Source organism: Nicotiana tomentosiformis, chromosome 8 (assembly GCF_000390325.3).
Source record: "Nicotiana tomentosiformis chromosome 8, ASM39032v3, whole genome shotgun sequence".
NCBI classification, from domain to species: Eukaryota; Viridiplantae; Streptophyta; class Magnoliopsida; order Solanales; family Solanaceae; genus Nicotiana; species Nicotiana tomentosiformis.
The window spans coordinates 56699639-56720990 of NC_090819.1; the positions used below are offsets into that span (position 1 = coordinate 56699639).

A 21352-nucleotide genomic window follows, 5' to 3' on the forward strand; every position below is an offset into this window, starting at 1 on the left:
CTTTAGGATTTATAACAATTTAATTTATCCGTACATTAGCTTAAAAAATGCAGCATTACTTGTTTGATACTGGAATCACATAGAGATCATGCCTATAGGACCAAAGGACTCTAAGTCTTAAGTTTGAAATGTTCCACTGCTTAAATCTAGAAATCGGTCTGCGTGCTTCTTTGTTTATGTGTGGAAGCTAATATGAGCCGCTTTTTCTAATATGTGCAGTCCTATTTGTTTTGTATGTGCGATTTTTTTTATCATTTTGAGCAACCTAAGTAAGTCTAGAACCACCCAAATAGAGGTCCAAAATCTTCCGGACTATAGGCACGGGACGGGTAGTGCACGTATAGGCCGCGACTTAGAATTGAATTAGAATGCTTTAGGTAAACAACTTCAACATAGTAATCGGGTAGCAGAAGATGATAGTCTGTGCCCGCTGGATAATATATATTTAAAAGGAGTTGCGAAGTATTATTTATGTTGCACGGGGTGATCCTTTAGGCTAAAAAGCTTAGGACCCCCCCTCCCCCCCCTTTTTATATACTTACTATTCACACTTAGTCATTTAATGTAGATCATTATAGTCGTATCCTTGTAGTCCTTAAGATTTGTACCAATTCTCATTGTGTTATAATGAACTTCTTCGACTTTTATATTTCTTGTTTATCCTATCACCTAGCCTAATTATGTAATCCACAGAGTCTTATGATAACGACAAGGTCGGGAATCCAAACTAGAGTAAGAATTTGAAAAGTAAATGCGGAAGCAATAACAATAAGGAATTGAGCAACTAGAACTAAAGGGCAGCAAATAAAGGATATAGGAAAATTCAAGGAAAGAATTCCAAGAACTTCCAAGAATGCAAGTTCTATAGCCTTGATAAGATCAAAGCAACAACGTCTTGATTTATTGAAGAAATCAAATGCCTTTACTTAAAAGCAAATCAAAACAATAGATTCGGATCTTGACCGCTTTACGAGTAACTTGAGACAACAATTAATAACTAGTATTAATCGCCTTCTAAGAATACCACAAAGGAATCAAAGATATCACAATAGAGAAGTAATCTTACTACCTTGAACTATGAACTAGTAAAGGTTGAAAGATAAATCTCAAAGCACAAGTAACAAAGGTTCAAAAGAACTCTCAAAGTATGATATACTTAATCAATAATGAAGTGTCTCAATGAATGAGAAGAACTCCTTATTTATAGGAGTACTAAGGCACAAAAAGTCCTTAAAATTAGGTAGGGTGGTTGCTAAGGCATAAAAGGTCATTACAATTAGGTAGGGTGATTGCTAAGGAGTAAGAAAAGTCATTACAATTAGGTAGGGGCGGCCAAATCCCTTTGGAAAAGATTTGGACCCTAAAACTACTAGTTTGGGCCACTGATGGACTCCAATTGGGCTCCCTTTGAAACACCCCCTTTTGGACCTCTTTTAAGCTCATTTTGAGCCCAGCCCCTTTGGTGGACTTCAAGGGCTGATTTGGTGGCTCAATCTTCCTCATCTTGGACTTCAATTTGGATCACCAAATAATTATAAAACTTGGATAATTCATCTACTTTGGGCTTGAGCTCTTCCTCTATAATTAAAAGCTTCTTTATTTGCCATTGAAGTCCAGCAACCTTAGAGTGCAACTCTTTAGCTTGAGATCTTGTAAATGGCCTTGGAGCTTCCAAAACTCTATCCTTGTCCTTGATGCTATCACATTAGAACCTTCTAGAGAGTCATCCACTCTACTCAAATCTAAATTGCACCGCCCAAACGGGCCGAAAGACACGTGCTCCCTTAGCTTAACAACATTCAAAGAGGTAACCCTGCCTTAACACCACAAATCAAATTCATACTTCGTGCGTACTACATCCTTCACAATAACAACTCGATCATCCCATGAATTTTATATACTCATAAAGTGCAATATAACCCGTATCCAGGAATTTCCTTACTTGAGTCATCCTCGATCTCAATCTCTGCAAGTCATAACTGATTCACAAGTATGCCTCAAACCGAAACTAGTGCAATACATAACCACGCAATCAAATCGTCAATAGCAGACTCCCCCACTTGTCTCAAAGCCATGGAACAAAACACTCGATAACTCATAATACCCATACTCTATTACTGCCATAATCACGCACCGAAGTTCAAATAAACCCGTCATAAGCTCATATAACACAAACCATAAAATACCTCAATCATCCGCTAAGCTCGCATTTATTCTCTTGACCGTCAAGTCAACTTTCTCAACCAATCCAAATTCAATCTTAACACATACACCCCGTTAGTAGAAAAGAAACTCCCCACACAACATTATAAGGAACACGCCTACGTAGATTACTCCGCAGGAGATAAACCACATGCTTAGCCTCAAAGTGGCATCTTGCTATACCCTTTTCGCAGCCACAACTACTACGCAATCACTTAATCCTTCTGAGTCTGAACTCATTAACAAGACAGGAAAACCTAATTCGTCCCATAATTAAACAGCATGAAATATTCTTCAACGCACTCATAACTCGCGGCTATACGTCAAATCAAGACAGACACCAAGCACCCAATAGTCCATTTTTCGTCACATTCAAGCCACCTGAACACATCCCGCAGTCACATCATACTTATCATATAGCCATTCCACTGCTCATCGAGCCACGAATTCCATTCATAGGAACACTACTAGACATATGAGTCTGAATGTACAAGTTCTCATAACTTAAACTACCGAGTCTAAGTTGCGGTCTAAACCTGACCTCAAGTCCTCCCGACTGGTCCATCACCAAAACACAGAAATCACATCTCGCACTTCATCCCTGGAATAAAAAGCCAGCGATACACGGCTGATACCGAGTGCTCACATGCGCATACGAATACGTGGAAGGAATTCAAAGAGTTACACTTCAAGCTAAACTAATGTCGCACGATAAAGAATGAAAGATGGGAAATTTATCCTAAATTCCCTGTAGCCTCTCGAAGATAGGTATGGACGTCATCATACCGATCTGCAAGACTCTACTAGACACTTGCCCATGACTTTTAGAACCTATGAACCTAGAGCTCTGATACCAACTTGTCACGACCCAAAATCCACCTAGTCGTGATGGCACCTAACTCAACCCGTCAGGTAAGCCAATTAACAACTATCCAACTTAATGAGATTTATTAAGATAAGAAATGATAATACACCGCTTTTATACAAAACTTTTCCAAGGACTTGTAGTATAAACCATGAGCTTCTAAGATTAGAATTCACAAAATTGGTATGAAATAAATACATCAGCTGTTCAAAATGTACATAAACAGATTTTTTATAAATCTAAGGATACCATGAATAAGAGGCAGCTACGACCGAAATGCAGGTACGTCTTCAAATCCAGCTCCCGTCGATCACAGCAACATCCGCATCCAATATCTGCACGCAAGGTGCAGAAGTGTAGTATGAGTACAGCCGACCCCATGTACTCAATAAGTAACAAACCTAACCTTAGGTTGAAAGTAGTGACGAGCTTGTACCAAGGTCAGAGTACACACCAATAACCAATAACATCTCATAACAATACAATTTAAAGCAGCACTAGTAATAACTCAATAATAGCATTCTCAGCTCATATACACTTCTAGAAAATAAACATTTTCTTTTCAAGTATAACAGTAAAACTCAAAACCGAAAATAAGAGTAAGTCTGAAATCTACAATTTTTCTCAAAACCTTTAACGGCAGGTAAGAAGTCTCATTATCAGATGGCATGAGGAAAAATACTTTTCTATGCCTACATATCAAATATGCATGTCTAATGCAATGCAGCACAGTGATGAACTCATGTAACTCATGTACTCACACTCTCAGAGTACTCAATCTCACTATCTCGCATTTCCACTCCAGTCACTCAGTACTGTATATTGCCAATCCAACCCAGGGAAGATCCATCCCAAAATATATACATAATATCTGACATTCAGTCACTCAGTACTGTACAAGGCCAATCCAGCCCAGGGGAAGATCCATCCCCAAATATAAATGATTCGGACAAGATCCATGTCCAGGGAAGATCCATCCCTCAATATGAATGATTCGGGCAAGATCCATGCCCATGGGAAGATCCATCCCCAAATATAAATGATTCAGACAAGATCCATGTCCAGGGAAAATCCATCCCAAAAATATAAATGATTCGGGCAAGATCCATTCCCAGGGAAGATCCATCCCTCAATATAAAATCAATTGCGCTCACTGTGGGGGGTGTAGACTCCAGAGGGGCTCCTTCAGTCCAAGTGCTATGATAGCCAGATCCAGGCATAAATAAATAAAATATGTTGCGGTGTGCAGCCCGATCCCATAAATATCACTCACAATCGGGCCCTCGGCCTCACTCAGTCATCAATCTCTCGAGTCTCTCGGGCTCACAATGTTATGAAACTAGCCCAAAATGATGATATGATGTATCAATAAATAGCAACAGAGACTGAGATATGTTATGCAATGAATGAACATGACTGATTACGAAATTACAATTTAAACATATAATTCGACAGCAGAAATGACCTCAGTGGGTCCCAATAACACCAACATTTGTCTGAGCATGATTTCTAACATGAGTCACAACCCAGTTTCTCTAACACATAAAAATACATGGAAAAATATATGTTAATTGACTATACAGCTCTACGGAATCAACCGAGTCTCAATTTCTACGGTGCACGCCCACACGCCTATCACCTAGCATGTGTGTCACCTCCAAACAATCACATAACACGTATAAGTACGGTTCATACCCTCAGCTCCAAGATTAGAGATGTTACTTACCTCGAACAACCGAATCCAATGCCGAGCAAGCTAAACAATACTCCAGAAATTCTATTCCACATGTATCAATCTCTGAAGGCCTTCATATCTCATCAATTCCAAGCCAAACGATTCGAAACTAGTCAAACAACGTACAAATTAATCAAAATATACTCCAATGCTTACAATTTAACAATTTTTAAAAATTCCCAACTCGCTCGAAAAGTTGACAGTGGGGCCTATATATTGGAATCCGATGAAACTCACAAAATCTGACAACCCATTCAATTACGAGTCCAACCATACTACTTTCACTCAAATCCGACTCCAAATCGATATTCAAATCTCAAAAATTCGTTTTTTGAAATTTTTACAATTTTTTCCAAATTTTGCATCTCAAAATACTGATTAAATGATGAAAATAATGATTTATTTTATGTATATTTACCAAATCCGAGTTAGAATTACTTACCCCGATGAATTTCTTGAAAATTTCACAAAAAATCGCCACAAACCGAGCTCCCAAAGTCCAAATATGAAATAATACTCCAACCCTCATTTATAAGGTACAACATTCTGATCTCACATTGTGCTGACTGCACATTTTTATTGCGGTCCGCACATTTTCAAGTTCCGCGGCCGCGATTCAAATTGTGTGGCCGCACTTCAGTAGTGATTGTACTACCAGGCTTTAGTAAATTGATCATAATATTCTGTACAAATGTCCAAATAATTAATGGTATACCTTTCTGAAAACTAGACTCAAAGGGCTACAAAATTCATTTTTGAATCATTTACAAATTCCTTGTAGATTAAAAGATATAAGCTTCCGAAGTCGGACCATCGAATCTGCAGAATTTTCTTTCTGCGGTCCGCACCTGAGGCTTTGCTTCAGCACTCCAAAATGTGCCCCCGCATTTCCAAAGTTCCAGAACAACATCAGAGTATCGAAATGTCCAGACTCGCTCAAAACTCACCCCGAAACACACCCGAGCCACTCGGAACCCCGTACGAATGTACCAACAAGTCCTAAAACACGATACGAACTTAGTCGAGCCCTCAAATCATATCAAACAACATCAAAAACACAAATCGCACTCCAATTCAAGCCTAATGAAAGCTAACAATTTTCAACTTCTACATTCAATGCCGAAACCTATCAAATCAAGTCCGATTGACCTCAAATTTTGCACACAAGTCATAAATGGCATAACGAGCCTATTCTAATTTACCGAATCGGATTCCGACCTTGATATCAAAAAGTCAACTCCCCAGTCAAATTCCAAACTTAAATTTTTATTTTAGCCATTTCAAGCCTAATTTAACTACGGATTTCTAAATAATTTTCTGGACACGCTCCTAAATCCAAAATCACCATACGGAGCTATTGGAATCATCAAAACTCTATTCTGTGGTCGTTTACACGTAGTCAACATCCGGTCAACCTTTTCAATTTAAGCTTTAAACGTTAAATTTTATTTTTCTAAACTAACTCTGAAATACATGAAAACCAAAACCGACAATTTACACAAGTCATAATACATCGTATGAAGCTATTCAAGACTTCAAATAGTAAAAAGGAGCGTAAATGCCCAAAATAACATGTCGGGTCATTACAATTCTCAAATTAAATTAGTAATAGGACATTATAATACGTTTTCAAATTAAATTGTAATAGGAATTTTTAAGAAATATATCCTAAAAGTAATAGGATTACATGACTAAAAATATGTCTCTACCCTGAAAGTAATTATATTAAAAGGAAACATAACGTGTTCCTAAATGTATTAGGTATACATGCTAACATGTAGTATTATATGTCTACGCCCAAAAGTAATTATACTAATAGGATTCCTAAAGGTAACCATGTAGGATTCCTAACGTGTAGTATTATGTCCTAAAACTAATAGGATTATAAAGCTAATATCTAGAATTCCGGTTATGTCCTTTTATTATGTGTTATTATGCTTAATATTATAAGGTTATTTTTGTAAACCGTCATTGTATTCATGCTTTTATAATAATATAGATAGATAGATAGATAGATAGATAGATATAGATATAGATAGATTATTATTATTATTATTATTATTATTATTATTATTATTATTATTATTATAGATGCTTAAGACTTTAAAATTAAATTTGCTGAAATGTAGTAGCCATGGATGGCGTAAAACGAAAACCATACAACCACAGAAATATCATGCAACTTGTTGCTAATTGCCATTGTTAGTTGAAAATTGTTTATCAAGGTATGGGTGCTGTGTAACACATTTTACGGTTATTTATCAGAAATTTTTCCTATTTAACAAAAATATTTAATATTATTTTTGTTATTAATTTAGATAGGCACGAACCTAAATTTAATAGGACCAGTAAAGTTACGAGGAAAACAAAGTTAATGAACTAAAGTGTCCAAAAGATTTGACTTTCTTTTTACGGAAAAGGGCCAAAAATATCCTTGAATTATTTGAAATAGCTTAAAAATATCCTCCGTTTATTTTTGGTACCAAAAATATCTCTGTCGTCTATGTTTTGGACCACAAATACCCCTTAAACCGTTAGTTTTGCCATTGAAGCTGACATGGCAGTCCAACTGGGTTAGATTTGCTTACATGGCCATCCACCTAAGCAATCCAGTATGGCGAAAAGTTTATTCTTTGTTCTTGAATCCTAATCACACAAAAAAAAAAAAAAAAAATATTAAAAAATACCAAAATAGTTCTTAATTGGGGTTTATGATTTAATTAAAAAACTCCATTGTTCTCTTTTATGAATTTATGATTAGTTTGATCCAAATTTTTAGATGCTTATCTGTTATAACTTCACAACATCAACCCAACAATCCCTAGTAAGATTCATATCAAACCAATCATAAATTCACAAAACGTTTTTTCATATTATCAAGCTTTTAAGAACTCTTTCATGATTTTATTTTTTTTTGGGGGGGGGGGTTTAGCTGAGATGTTCAAACCAAGAAATCAGTTGTTAAAGTTCAATTTTTAGCTTCAATCACAATATCGAAGCAATTTACAATAACATACAATTGAAACTCTTAAAATTTGACAGCAGTTATTTTCAATAACCCAACAACAACTACAAAATATTTCATCAAGAAGGTTTCAAATCAGCAGCTATTTTCAAATTTTGACAAACAAAGAATGGCTACACAAGTTTTCCAACAACAATCAACCATTTGAATTAAATTTGAGCCTCAGATCTGTTAACCCTAAAACTCAATCAATGAGCTCGATCCTTCGACACACATGTACAACTTCTAATAAAAAAACCTCAATCAATGAGCTCGATCCTTCGACACCTAAGCAATGAGTTCCAATCAAGAACTATTTTGGTATTTTCTAATTATCTGATTTCTTTTTCTTTTTTTGGGATTAGGATTCAAGAACAAAGAATAAACTTTTAGCCATGCTGGATTACTTAGGTGGATGACCATGCAAGCAAATCTAACCCAGTTGGACTGTCATGTCAGCTTCAGTGGCAAGACTAATGGTTTAAGGGGTATTTGTGGTCCAAAACATAGACGACATGGATATTTTTAGTACCAAAAATAAACGGAGGGTATTTTTGAGCTATTTCAAATAGTTCAAGGACATTTTTGGCCATTTTCCGTTCAGTTTATACAACTCAAACTTTCAATTATAACAAACCAACCCCCAAAGACTTTACTCGTGAGCAGTGTTTTAAAAGACGGGGGCGTGAGGCAGAGCATTTTACTTGAAATGGGGCGAGGCGTAAGCCTCGAGGCAGGGGCGTAAGCCCCGTGGATCTTTAAAAAATTTAATTTATAAATTAATAAAATAATATAATAACACAAAAAAATATATAAAATATAAATTAAAAGTTAAAAATTAAAAGAAAATTAAAGAAACTCATAGGAAAAAAAATATCTAGCGTGATTCTTACGTATAAATAATGAATACAAATCACGTATAACGTCTTAACTTTCAAATAATTAAAAACTTACAATTTCTTTAAAAAAAGACCAAACTTCACATTTTACCTTCCTAAAAGTCAATACAATAAATCTTATTAGTACGATAATTAAAATATTACTCCTTCATGAATAAATATAAATTAGTTTAAGATATCAAGTTAATAAAAGTCTACAACTAGGAGAGACATATGAACTAAGACACGACCAATAACAAGTGAAGATGTAAATTCGCAATACTATGTCTCATTATTAGAGTTATGCTCAATCTTCATATTTCTATCGATGAATAGAACTTTTATCATTAATTTGTTAAAGAATTTTGAGGGTCAACAATATTAATTAGGAAATTTAACACGTGATTTGCGTTAAAACTGTTAGGCGAGCCCAATATTGGACGTTAGGCGTGTTTAGGGCGCACGGTCGGGCGCTTGAGGCGTAAGCATGACAGAATTAAGCCTCATACATAGCACACGCATTTTGCAAGTTCCCGTCCAGGGAAGCCCGGGCCGAGTCCCAGAAATACCTTTTAAAATAGTGCTCGTGAGCAACAGGCTTCACCGCCAGCGACGGATGCCGTCAATTCACCTCCTCTGGCGAACATATTCCAAAAGGCCCGCAACTGTATTCCTTAAACCAAGTAGCCTCCTCTTTTGAAATTCTACAAGAAAAGGCATTGCAGAAAAAGAAAAAAAAAAGACAAGATGGAAACAACTCAAGGATGTACTATAGACCCAAAAAAGTAAAGCCTAAAATCTTCTAGATTCATTGTGGGTTTTGCAATTCGGATTGAGTTAGTTTGAAAATGAATTAAAAATCTATACTTTTCAAGTTCAGCTATCCAAATGCTAGTAATGGTTGCTTACCTACTATGTTTATCAATCTTTTTTCAGCATTTATTTATTGAGTATTAGGTTGAGAACAGGCTCAAATAGAGCAGAAGGTCTGCTTGAAGGATAGGAGATTTAGTAGAGAAACTACCTAAAAGCGAGATCGGGATGTTGCTGAGAGTAAGAGATTTCTAGGGGAAGCGGAGATTATTGCAGTTTATGAGAGACAAAAGAGTAATACTTTTACTCTACGTTTTCACACCTCCTTTTTCCCGAGGGACAGGGACAGGGAGTTTTTCTAATTTAAGTGACATTATTCGAAATGAGATTATTTATTTATTTAGAGTCGCCATTTAGAATAATTTATGGTGTCTCAAGTCACTGATTTATTTTAGAATCTCAAATCGAGGAAATTTGACTCTTATTTATGGTCTGCGAACACAGAAGACCGGATAAGAAATTCTGTTAACCCGAGAGAAGGTGTGAGGCACTCCCGAGTTCCGTGGTTTTAACACGGTCGCTCAACTATTAATAATTGGCCTAGTTATCTGATCTAATACATATTTTAAACATATATGTGCATTTTTATTCCTTTTAACCGCTTTTAATTATTTATGAAACTTATTTGAACAAGTCGCGATATCGCAAACTCATTTGTTTTTGTACATATTGCGAATCGCGTCACGTGAAACGCACTCGCGATTTACAATATGTTTATTTTTATTATTATTCAAAGTTGAAGTCAAGTCGCGTTAAATGCGCACTTGAGTTGGGATTTACGTATCGTGACCATGCCACGGGAACCATACTCATAGTCACGATGATTTATTAATCGCGTCTAAAGCAACTAGCACGTGTTCATGATTTGTTTTTTCTTACGGGTTTGAGATCTGTGTAAGGTCAAGAGCTATGGAAATCAATTGTGAAAAATATGCCAGCTTTTGCTCTTACTAAATTGGGCATGACAGAAACTATTTTGGAGCAGATAAATTAAATTGGATCGTAGTATAATTGGCCATTTAAAGTCAATTAATGAGTATGCCCAGTTACTAGTTCATCAAGCTACTCCCCTATCAATTAGTCAATTGTAGTCGTATATGTTTCATTAAGCAAAGTCCAACCATCGGGCCCAATCATTTTTTTTTTAAAGTCCAAACCTCATTTTTCAATTTCAACTAGCAGACATAGATTTTATCCTCAAAGTTCAAACATTCACTACGTGCCCAAAAATCATATTTTTTATCAATCTTCATGTTAATCATCAAGAAAGTAGCAAAATTTAACAAAGCTAATGAGACCTAACAATTAATACAGAAAAAAAAAATTCAATCTTCATGAATCTAAATAAGATCAAATTATATATTCAACCATAATATCTTAATAATACAATGATGAGAGAAATGGACCTTTACAAGACTGTTTTGAAACTCGGACAATGGACAAAGATGTAAATGGAGCCTCGACCAAAATCGACAAATGGAGTTCGAACTCGACGACTCAACTTTGGAGCTGTTATTTTCTATACAAAAGGGGACTGTTTCGCTGGGTTTTCGGATCGTTTTTGTGGTGCTTTTTAGCTTGGTTTTCAGTTGGTTCGGGGCTGGAGTTTAGGTGATGAATTGCTGGATTTTTCGAAAGAAAGCCGAAGAAAGAATGACATGAGAGTTGGTTCGGGGCTGGAGTTTAGGTGATGAATTGCTGGATTTTTCGAAAGAAAACCGAAGAAAGAATGACACGAGTAGAAATTCCCTTATCCAAGAAGAAGAAAAATAAATTTCTCTCAATTCCCTCCTCCCTCTTTTTTTGTTCTTCTCTCTTCTTTTTTTTTCACATTTCTCTTCTATTTATAGAAAAAATTTCGTAATTTTCAGATTTTTTATTATTATTTTTTTAATTAAAAAGAATTCTCACTTCTCGTTTTTTTAAAAAAAATAATTCCCCACTTTCCTTTACTTTCATTTTTTAAGTTCTCACTTTTTTTTACTTTTAATATATTAAAAATCCCATTTTTTTTACTTTTTTTTTTTATTTCTCACTTATTTTACTTTTCTTTTTTTTTAATTTCCACTTACTTTTACTTTTATTTAAAAAAAAATCAGATACCCTTACTTTTATTTTTTAATTTCAACTTTATTTTACTTTTTATTTTTTTAAATTTTCACATTCTTTTACTTTTATTTTTTTAATTTTCCACTTTCTTTATTTTAACAAGTCGTGATATCGCAAACTCATTTGTTTTTGTACATATTGCGAATCGCGTCACGTAAAATGCACCCGCGATTTACAACATGTTTATTTTTATTATTATTCGAAGTTGAAGTCAAGTCGCGTGAAACGCGCACTTGAGTTGGGGTTTACGTATCGTGACCATGCCACGGGAACCATACCCATAGTCACGATAATTTATTAATCGCGCCTAAAGCAACTAGCACGTGTTTATGATTTGTTTTTCCTTACGGGTTTGAGATCTGTGTAAGGTCAAGAGCTACGGAAATCAATTGTGGAAAATGGGCCAGCTTTTGCTCTTACTAAATTGGGCATGACAGAAACTATTTTGGACCAGATAAATTAAATTGGATCGTAGTATAATTGGCCCTTTAATGCCAATTAATGAGTATGCCCAGTTACTAGTTCATCAAGTTACTCCCCTATCAATTAGTCAATTGCAGTATTACATGTTTCATTAAGCAAAGCCCAACCACCGGGCCCAATCATTATTTTTTTTTTAAGTCCAAACCTCATTTTCCAATTTCAACTAGCAGACATAGATTTTATCCCCAAAGTTCAAACATTCACTACGTGCCCAAAAATCATATTTTTTATCAATCTTCATGTTAATCATCAAGAAAGTAGCAAAATTTAACAAAGCTAATGAGATCTAACAATTAATACAGAAAAAAAAAATTCAATCTTCATGAATCTAAATAAGATCAAATTATATATTCAACCATAATATCTTAATAAAACAATGATGAGAGAAATGGACCTTTACAAGACAGTTTTGAAGCTCGGACAATGAACAAAGATGTAAATGGAGCCTCGACCAAAATCGACAAATGGAGCTCGAACTCGACGACTCAACTTTGGAGCTGTTATTTTCTATACAAAGGGGACTGTTTCGCTGGATTTTCGGCTCGTTTTTGTGGTGCTTTTTAGCTTGGTTTCCAGTTGGTTCGGGGCTGGAGTTTAGGTGATGAATTGCTGGATTTTTCGAAAGAAAGTCGAAGAAAGAATGACACGAGTAGAAATTCTCTTATCCTAGAAGAAGAAAAATAAATTTCTCTCAATTCCCTCTTCCCTCTTTTTTTTTTCCTTCTCTCTTCTTTTTTTCCTCACATTTCTCTTATATTTATAGAAAAATTTTCAGAATTTTCAGTTTTTTTTTATTATTATTTTTTTAATTAAAAAGAATTTTCACTTCTTATTTTTTTTAAAAAAATAAATAAATAATTCTCCACTTTCCTTTACTTTTATTTTTTAATTTCTCACTTTTTTTACTTTTAATATATTAAAAATCTCACTTTTTTTACTTTTTATTTTATTTCCCACTTATTTTACTTTTCTTTTTTTAATTTTCACGTACTTTTACTTTTATTTAAAAAAAAAATCAGATACCCTTACTTTTATTTTTTAATTCCAACTTTATTTTACTTTTCATTTTTTTAAATTTTCACATTCTTTTACTTTTATTTTTTTAATTTTCCACTTTCTTTTACTTTTTTTTTATTAAACAATTTCTACCTACTTTTACTTTTACTTTAAAATTTTATATTTCTACTTTTACTATTTTTTAATTCTCATCCGCAATTTAAAAATAATAATAATAATAATAATTAATTCTTAATTATTTTCGGTTTTTTTAATTTATTTTATTTAAAAATAAAGATAAAAATAAAAATAAAAATAATACTAATATTAATAATTGACCCTTTTAAATTATTATTAATTTTTACCCTATATAAAAAAAATATAACAAAGCTAAAAAATATATATATATTAAATTTCTGAAAATATTTACTGATAAAAATTCAAATATATCAAAAATTAGATTTGAGAGGCATCAGAACTGATGGAAACGAGAGTTTGGGAAATCCTCTGTTTTCGCTATTTATTGTGTGAAAGAAGAATGAATTTTGCTTGAAATTGAAGCTTTCCCTTACTGAGATGATATTTTGCAAGAGAAGAAAAACTCTAGGCGGGCAATGTGCTGTGAATTTTCAATCATCCCGTTAAGTTTTTGGTGAAATCAACAAGTTTTCCTTTGTTTCGTAGAAACTCGAATATTTGGAAAATCGTGGTTGAACTTGAATTGAATGGATTAAAATTTGATTTTGAATTGTGATTTGGGAATCATTACTAAGAAAAATTGTGATTTGTTAATTGAAGTGAATTTTACTAGAGATTGATACTATAGATTGTGTTCACTATACAAAAACTCGTTTGAACGATAGTGAAGTAAATTATGTTCGGAATGATAGTTTGATACTAATAAATTGATATTCTGCAGTTGTTTTCTATTTATATTTAAAGTATATTGTTTGATTTTATGTTGTTATGACTGGCAAGTTTCTGTGGAACAGTGGACCTCAATTCCTGCATCCACCATTTCTATTAATATATGTCTTTGGTTTTTGTTTTTGCACATTATCAATCTGATTGATGGTGTTTTATCTTATTCTTGAATGTTTAGCCTTTTAGGAAAGAAATGTCTTCGCTTACAATATGGAGCTAAAATGTGGTTATTCATAAACCAAATTGGAGAAGCTATTATGGCAATTCTTGAAGAAGTATCTGAATAACATATAATGGCTAGTTTCTGAAATTTCTGCACTGCTCATTTGAAGGTATGCTGAAAAGGTCGAAACTTTTGATTCACATATGTGAAGAGCTAGGAACTCTGTATAAAAACCCTTCTTTTGCTTTTTGTTCTTGTGTGACTGATGACAAGTGTGGCAACGCTAAAGGCAGTGATGGGTCGGAATCTGAGAATGAATGGGAAAGATTGCTTAAGCCTTTTGACCTCAAGCAACTCTGAAGATCACTTAATAAAATTACCCCGTATCAGCTCAATAAATTATTGGCACTGCCTTTGGATGTACCAACATCGATGGAGCTATTCCAGTGGGCCGGTAGCCAGACGAGCTATTGCCACTCATTTGATGTCTACTATACTTTGATTGACAAATTTGGGGCTGCCAAGGAATATAAGATTATAGATAGATTGTTATTACAGATGAAAGATGAAGGGGTAGTTTTCAAAGAGTCCCTCTTTATTATGATAATGAAGCATTATGGAAGAGCTGGTTTACTAGGACAAACAACTAGAATACTATTGGATATGTGGAATACTTTCTCTTGTGAACCCACAGTTAAGTCATACAATCAAGTATTGGATAGTCTGTTGGGCGTTGGCTGACAATTGTCCAAAAGTTGCTCCGAATGTGTTTTATGAAATGTTAGGGAAAGGTATTTCTCCTTCTGTATTCACTTTTTCTCGAGTGATACAAGCATTATGTATAGTCAATGAGGTAGACTCTGCTTGTTCACTTCTTAGAGACATGACAAAACATGGGTGTGTACCAAATTCAGTGATATGCCAGATTCTTATTCGTGCACTTTCAAAGTCTGATAGGGTAAATGATGCATTGAAACTTTTGGAGGAGATGTTTCTTATGGGTTGCATACCCGACATCAATACTTTCAATGGCATTATCCATGGGCTTTGTCGAGCTGATAGGATTCATTAGACTGCAAAACTGGTGGATCGGATGCTGCTTCGAGGTGTCACCCCCGATGCTATAACTTATGGCTTTCTGATGCATGCTTTATGTCGAACAGGGCGAGTTGATGAAGCAAGGGTTCTTCTCAACAAAGCACTTGAACAGAATAATATCATCTTTAATATATTGATCAATGGCTATGTGACTAATGGCGGTTCGATGAAGCAAAAGCCATTCTGAATGAGAACATGTTGATTAAAGGTTATCAACCAGATGTTTATACATACAACATTCTGATTCGAGGTCTTTGCAAGAAAGGATCTTTGTCTTCGGCTCATGAAGTTGTAAACGAAATGTCATCCAAAGGTTGCCAGCCCAATGTGATCACCTACACAACCTTGATTGATGGCTTCTCCAAGGCTGGTCGTCTACAGGAAGCTTATGACCTTGTTACTGAGATGTCAGCAAAAGGTCTCAGCCTAAATATAGTGGGTTTTAACTCTCTTATATCAGTTTTGTGTAAACAAGGAATGATTCTACAGGCATTAGAAGTTTTTGGTGATATGTCAAGCAAAGGATGTAAACCAGACATTTTCACATTCAATGCTTTGATTTCAGGCTTTTGCAAGATAGACAAGATGGGTGAAGCGTTGGGTATGTATCGAGATATGTTCCTTGAGGGAGTTATTGCCAATACAGTTACCTACAACACATTGATTCATGCTTTCTTGAGGAAAGGTAAAACCCAAGAGGCGCTTAAGCTTGTGAATGATATGTTATTCAGAGGATGTCCCCTTGATGAAATCACATATAATGGCCTCGTAAAAGCACTTTGCAGTGATGGAGCAGTTGAGAGAGTGGTAGGGCTTTTTGAAGAAATGCTGACAAAGGGAATAAAACCTAATCTTGTAACATGCAACATCTTGGTCAATGGCTTTTGTAGAATAGGGAAGGTTCAAAATGCCCTTGAGTTTCTGAGAGACCTGGTACATCATGGATTGACACCTGATATAGTCACGTGCAACAGTCTAATAAATGGCTTTTGTAACAATGGTCGAATTCGAGAAGCTCAAAACCTCTTTGAAAAATTAGAAGTTGAATGAGTTTGTGCTGATACTTTCACTTATAACACCTTGATTTCTTCCTATTGTAAAATGCACATGCCTGATGATGCTTATACCCTGCTTACTAGAGGCATAGCTGTTGGTTTCATTCCCAATAATGTCACACGGTACATACTCGTCAGAAATTTCGCCAGTAATAGAAGGATTCTTTGTGATTTTGTTCAAAGAATCTTGTGAAGCTTGAACTTTTTCCCCATCTTATTTCTAGAGAAACTTGACGTAGCAGATGATGTCTATGAAATTTAATCTTGTTATCGCTAACATTGTTTAGCTGATATGAAGCAAGCCAAGGATTACAATTGGGGTAAACTAGAGCAATAATATCTACCCTGATTTCAGCTGCAACTAAAGAATGCAGATCTGGTACTGGTGCTGAAATAAACAGCGACCAGAATATCCCCAGACTGTGCACTTCTGTATTACTTTCTGCATGATGGAGTCATGGAGGTATATTATGCACAAAGTTTGGCTTCATTTTGTTGTGTTGTGCACTTCCAAATCTGGGTCACTAAGTTGTGTGAACAACAGCTTGAAGCATCTTTTGTCATTGAGAATCCATAATATCTGCTCTCGTCCTCTCTCCCCCCAGGTACCTCCTCTTCTATCCCAAGGTCAAATAGCAAATACGAGTCCCTCGTGGAAGATTCTAAAATGTTGAGGTGACTCTCCCTATCTTATATAAATTTGTTTCTAGTTGCTTTATATTTGAACTTATACCTTGCTTCCACAAGTACTTTGGGTAGTTTCTTTGTCACTGCAATTGTTGAATTTGATTATTTCTTCTTTTTTCTTGTGAACTTTGTCTTGGATGTCGTAAAGTCATATCCAGGCAAATGGGATGAACAAGATTCTCCTTGTTCTCCCTTTCTTTTTGGTGCTGCAATGTTGCACTTGTTGGTGTTATGCATTGATATGAACTTGAAGCAGGCTTTAAAAAAAAAAGAATTTTTATCCAGATTTTCCTTTGCACCAAATCATATTTAGTATTGTGAATCCTCTGTGGTCATTGAGTTTCTAAGTTTGGATGCAAACAACTGAATTTCTTTTTTCCCTATCCTTTGGACGGTCAACTGACAAGTAACCTGTAGATATACTCCGTTACTGCCTTAGACTAATATTTGATTGGTCTTTCTGACTCTACACATTTTGACTAAATAAATTTCATCACTCACATAAGGTGTTGAAGTTGGGATGTTTTCACAAACACGGGATACCAATAAATGGTGAACTTTTTAGCTTTCAGTTGGGATGTCTCAGACTATCCATGCAATAACAAAAGTATAGATACACTAGCTACTCCCGCGTGCCCGGACTTTCATCTAGAATTAGCCTTGTGGGCAGAAAGTTCCTTACTTCTTTCAATGGATGTCCTTAGAATAGTTTCCCTGCCCATTGTTTTTGTTGCCTCTCTTAGCAAATGTTAACAGAGTCCTTTCCTTAACCCCCAGGGTTGGCTTCGAGCCTTAGGAATGAAAAAAATTCAGGTAGGGAGCGCATCCTCCTTTAATGGGCTTTATACAGTGCGAATTTGGATTAGTCCGGGCTCCAATACAAGTACCGGACACTGTGTATGAAACCAAAAGAAAAAATTCTTTGCTTTGCGCTTCTTAAGACCTCTTAAAAGGAATGAAAGAGTATGTTCTCAAAATAAGCTTTGTTTGAAAATTTCTGAAAAGTAGAAGTTGTGCATACTGGCAATAAAAAAGTAAAAGGAATGAAAGAGTTGTTGGTGATTTTAAGCTTGTGTAGCTTAAGGAGGGTGAATGAGAAATGGAGGGAAAATAAAATATTTGAGTTTCCCTCCTTGGCAAAGGGACATTGTCCCATATTGGAGGAAGAAAAGGCTTTTGATGGGTATATAAATAATTGCTCTTCTTCTAGCTCTTAAAGAGTTAAGAAGAAGGCAAGCCTCGCGCCGTCGTCGTCGTCGCTCGCTCGGCTCCGGACAAAATTCCTTTCAATTATTTAATTAATTAATTAAATAATTAACGAAAAATTCAATCCGGAATAACCCGCGACCCGGTCAGGCCCGTTTTTTTTTCCCGGATTATTTTAAATCCATTTTCCCGCAATATTTCAAACAACCCTGTTCCAACAGCCATGGCTGTTTCTGAAAGGTTGCAAACCTTTTCAGAAACAATGCCAACAACTCTATAAATAGAGTTTGAATCCCAGAATCTTTCCTTACGAAATTTTCTAAGTTTCTTCTTCTTCTTCTTCTGCACAAAAAATCCAGTGTGTTTTACAGCCTTCGAGTGGCTCGTTGTTCACCGGCGTTTTGGTGCCAACACTCCGGTGAGTTAAATCGTTCTATCCTTGGAGGATATATTCCAGCACCTCGGGTACTTGAGGGGAATAATTTCCTTAAGGACACACTGTGTATTCAGTGGGCTCGATTTATTCCTATACTGGTTTTTCAGAATTTATTTCGTTAAACAAGTATTACTAACTTTCTGTTTTGTTTATATATTTCAGAAAGTTTAATTGTTTATTACAGCAATACAGATTTATAACAAGAGTATGTTCTCAAAATATGCTCTGTTTTTGAAACAGGCTTGGAACCAAAAGTTGCAATCACTGAGAAGTGCCAATTGATTTATTGAGAGTCGAACTCAAGACCTGTCGCTTACTGAATGGGTGCTCTAACCAACTGAGCTATGAAAGCTGCCTCTCAGTCTCCTCTTTAATATTTCTCAGCCCTATATATAAAGGGAACATGAGAATATGAATAGTCTCAATTGATTTGCTCGATTCATTTCATCATATAGGAGATGAAATAATGTGAGGACCACACTAGAACCCTTATGGTAACCTCATCTGCCTTCACAGAGAAGAGGAGTTATTATGATATTATGGCACACCTTATGCGTCTTTACATGTTTTGACAAAGCTTATCGCTTAAAGGGATGTTGCAAAGCATTGTGAAGGATTATGAAGCCATGCGCTTTAGAGAAGAGTGTGTTTCATACAATAACCGCCAAAGTGGCCCCGACAGGAAGCTATCAGTTCTTTGAATTTCAATTTTGAGAAGTTAGATTAATATTGAAATTATTCTATGTTGGATGTAATGATAGCTATTACAATTGGAATTTGACTATTATAGTACTAAGTTCATATATGATTGGTAATTTTTAATTTTTCAGAAAATGTGTGCATCATCTCACCGTTTTTTTTTTCCTTCAAGAGAGATGAATCTTGTTGTTTTTCTTTTTTTTTTTTGCGCCTTTCGCAGTGAAAGACACTTGTCGATTGTATTTCGGAGTTTGAGAATTAATGGATAGTACCCAGTTAACCAATTAAGCTGAAATGTTTTTGTTTTTCCAGTAAGGGTTGGTTTAAGTTTCTTTCGGCATGACCTAGTTATATTGTCCCCACAAGCATGACATTCTTGGATGCATATATCTATGACTAAACTGCATGGATAAAACAAAAGCTTTGATTTTTGTGCTAACTTATTGTTTGTTACCTTTGGGCTAATGTGTAGAAGTTGCATATAGAAAGGAATAAAAGCTGAAAATGAAGAAGTATAGATAGCTCAACTAAGTACAAACAAGTGACACTCGCTATTGGTAATGGATTTATCCATGATATGATGGCATTGTCCCATGCTTTGTCATTATATTGCTAAGTACGTGCGCCATCTTAAGCCCACCAACCACAGGTATAGGATCCCATGTTGTCAAAATCTCTTAAACCGTTTTTCAAAAATTAGGGAAAGGAGGAGGGAATATTTGCAGTGTGAAAATGATCGATCGATGAAAGATGACGAGATAATGAAAAATCTAATGACAACGCCAAGACGGTAGGAGGTTTCGTTTGCTAATTTAGATTCGCTTGAGATATAGCGCTCCGTCCCGGAAAGTTCTCTATTCGCATGTAACACTAATTAATGTTGACCACTTGTTTAGTTTTTTTTTTCACTATTAGGGAGGAGGGAATATTTTCAGTTTGAGTTGTTTTTAAAGTTTTGTGAGTGATTTGAGTGAAAATTTTGAAAAACAGTTTTTTGCAGTTTTTTAAATTTTTAAAAATTTTCAAAATATATTTTTAAGTGAAAATTAAAAAATTTATGAACAAACGCTGATTTCGAAAAAAGTGAAAAAATCTTCCATCAAATTTTAAGTCCAAACGGGCTCTTAATATTTGGTCAGTCATGTCAGAGTTGATTCTAAAGTTACCGTCATATCTTATAACGTCATTTCATTAGTTGAATCAAATTTTCGCCTTGTAAAGATGTGTGACGACTAAAAAGGAAAATATTACAATCTTTACTTTACTAAAGCTGAGTATATCTTACTCAGCTTTATAGCATCTTTTATATCTTACTCCAAGCACTATCTCACTCTTGACCAATGACCATTAATTGTGAATTTCTCATGAATTATTGGATTTAACTCCTCATGATTAACTATCTTGTTGCGTATAAACGTGGTTTTGGACCTACTAATGACAGGTACACTTTTTTATACCCTCTTTTAATTTATGTGAACCTATTTTCTTTTTGGTCCGTGCAAAAAAGAATGACCCCTTTCTTTATATAGAAATAATTTACCTTTATACAATGATTTATAGTCACACAAAATTTACGTGCTTTATTTTACACCACAAGTTCAAAAGTCTTCTCTCTTTTCTTAAACTTCGTACACAGTCAAATGAGTTCACATGAATTGAAATGAATGGAGTATTAGTTATTTAGAAGAAAATGAAAGGATTGCTTGCAAGCCTATAATGGCAAAGATCAGAATGGTGATTTGTACTTCATATTGTTTGTCTCATGCCAATGTTTGTTACTTTAATTTGTGGACATTGTTATGATTGCTTAATTAAATAACTTTAAGCATGTGATACGCAATTCCTTGAAATATATTGCACATGAGCTCACACGCAATTTCAGGAAACTAAGAATATTGTTAAAAGAGAAGTAGGGATGAAATGCAAATACTTTGGTACA

The 21352-nt window shown here is 34.9% G+C and overlaps 1 pseudogene; it reads left to right on the top strand.

Moving 5' to 3' along the window:
* The first annotated feature begins 13601 nt into the window (after positions 1 to 13601).
* LOC104118234 (pentatricopeptide repeat-containing protein At5g64320, mitochondrial-like) lies at positions 13602 to 19548 on the top strand (annotated as a pseudogene).
* The last annotated feature ends 1804 nt before the right edge of the window (positions 19549 to 21352 follow it).